Source organism: Adiantum capillus-veneris, chromosome 8 (genome assembly GCF_014529385.1).
Source record: "Adiantum capillus-veneris isolate H3 chromosome 8, ASM1452938v2, whole genome shotgun sequence".
Taxonomy (NCBI): Eukaryota; Viridiplantae; Streptophyta; class Polypodiopsida; order Polypodiales; family Pteridaceae; genus Adiantum; species Adiantum capillus-veneris.
The window spans coordinates 45,221,811-45,224,290 of NC_140938.1; the positions used below are offsets into that span (position 1 = coordinate 45,221,811).

The 2,480-nt window shown below is 46.8% G+C and overlaps 1 non-coding gene across 1 annotated transcript; it reads right to left on the minus strand.

The window, feature by feature from the left end:
* Positions 1–455: 455 nt before the first annotated feature.
* On the minus strand, positions 456–617 carry LOC147452062 (U1 spliceosomal RNA). The gene has a single exon (XR_015189051.1). It is a non-coding gene; the product is annotated as a U1 spliceosomal RNA (small nuclear RNA).
* Between the last annotated feature and the right edge of the window lie 1,863 nt (positions 618–2,480).

Below are 2,480 nucleotides of genomic sequence, written 5' to 3' on the forward strand. Positions count from 1 at the left end.
CCTGCGCTAAACAAAATGCGATCGATTTGAATGTCCCCCATCATGCCTGTTTCTTCCAACATGTCCTTGCTCTTGACAGGAGTGTTGAGCGGCCTAGAATAGGATGAGAGGGATCCTTCCCGTAGAAGCAAGGGCAGAAGAACAGCAAGCTCACCTCTTCCTCTTTGTTCCAAGATGTAATTGCAAAGATGTAAGTATCATGCATAATCACATATCCTAATTCCAGGCTTGCAGCTCCTTAAATGTTGTCAGGAGGTTTCACAATCTGCCTGCAGAGCGCAGACTTAAAACTTCAAAGCTTTCAGTGGAGGGGGGTGTGAGAGAGAACGACAAGCCTGCAGAGCAAACACATGCAGACGATGATCGATGAGCGGAGACCTGGGGGGCTGCGCGAGGGATCGACAAATCTGCAGGGCACAGACATTTACGCACGAAGAATTTCACTCAAGATTGGAATGGGGGCCGCGCGAACGCGAGCCCCCGCTGCCACAAATTATGACGTGCACTCTCCCGCAGAGGGGAGATGCTAGGGTGCGGCCCGTCCGCAGTGCAATGGAGGGGCCGACCCTAGGCCATCGGCCTTCTTGCTCACCGATTGACCCCGCCCAGGTAAGTATGCCTTCCCATCTTCCCGCGCCGATTTTTATACCTGCGCCCGAAAGAGGCAGTCCTTATGGGATATGCTGGTAGCGTGCCTAGGACGCGGTCGCCTGTGGCAGTTATTAGTGGAATATTCTCTTCTGCTTCCTTTCTCACGTTCGTTGCCGTGTATGGCATGATTATGCCAGCCTCGTTGATTGCCGTAGTATATCCACCAATTCCTTCTCACGCTTATGGCCTAATGCATATCATTAGGTGCCTAACCATGATCCTACGCTTTTGCCTAAACCCTCCCACCAATCGGTACCTAAGGCTCAAGCTTTAGGTCGTCGTTGACATTCTTTTTTAACAGTCGAGGAACCTCCTTAAAGTCAACAATGCAATAGTAAATGGGGAGCCACTGTAGCTCAAGTTCCTAGGATGTACCATATCATATCATATCAGCTCAGCAAAGGTCATGGCAAAACAAGCATACCTTGCACCAACCGATTTCAAAAGTTTACAAAGTTTTCTTGGTTTGGTCACTTTATCATTGGGATTCTTCCCTCATTTAGAAGCACCTCTAACAAAACTAAAGGTGTTAAGTACCAACGGGACACAGCTTGTGAGGATAGTTTTACAAAGTTGAAAATACCAATACAAAGGCCTACCATGTTCGCTTACGCAGATTTTCAAAAGCCATTTTTAGTACAGACTGATGCTACTGCAACAAGATGAAGAAAACACGTAGGAACCGGTCTCTTTTAGTAGTCGCGCTCCCACCGAGCCTGGACTAAACTACTCCACCACAGAGAAAGAGCTCCTAGCAATTGTATGGGCGTTTGCAAAATTCCGCCTGCACCTTCATGGCAATTCAATCCAGGTCAAAGCTGACTACCAGCCAATCATTCCTTTGCTAAACAAATCACACCCACCTGCTAGCTGGCTTTTAGCACTACAAGAGTGTGGTTCCACTATCAAATATCGAAGGGCGTCACTAACTATGTCGCTGCTTGCTTATCTTCACAGGCATGGCATATACAGCATAGGAAGCCACCTTACAACAACAAGATAAAGGAGACTTTTGGGAGCTTACAGGCACAGTCACATCACCCTCGTCACCAACCTCCAAGAATCTGCGTACCCTAATACGGCCTTGGGATAAAAGAGAAATGCTAATAAATGCAACTTAGCAATGGATCTCTTGGAAGGGCAACGCAAAGCTTGGGAAAGCCAAAAGTCATACAAAAGATTTGCAAGCTCCTAAGCAGTGTTCTAGGATTTTGACAAGGCTCATGGGATCAATTTTCCTCCTACAATGTTTATACTTTGTTGCTTCTTCGTCTTCTCCGTTTTGTTTCTATCCCTCCCCAGGTGGTATAGAACCATTGGATCTAGCCCGCATACTTCATTTGTAAATGCGAGGCTAGTGACCATATGATTAGCTATGGTATTTTCACTCTTCTACAAAAAGAAGGATAAGAAGCTAAGATATGCTCACAATGTATATCAACATTTCTTTACCCTCATCATTTCGTATCTTGACCACACAACCTGTTATGTACACAGACATCAGGATGGGCACCTCAGCTATGTCCGACCAAGTGTGAATGTCAGGACAAGGGTCCTGTAACCTAAGAACTAGGATGGTCATGGACTACGGCAAAGGGTCGGGCTAGACAATGTGGACAGGGGATCTGTCTAGGGCAAGGGGCTAGGAGCCCGCCTATATAATGGGAGGTTGGGAGGAGGATCTTCAGTCTAGTTTCCCCTAGTTCTTACACTAGTATCAGAGCTTAGGTTAGCTAGGAAGTCTCTCTTCCACTCTCTCTCTAGGCGTGGTCACTTTTTGCTCCTAAAAATAGGGCCTTGAGATGAGAACCGTGGCTTTTATAGGGTTT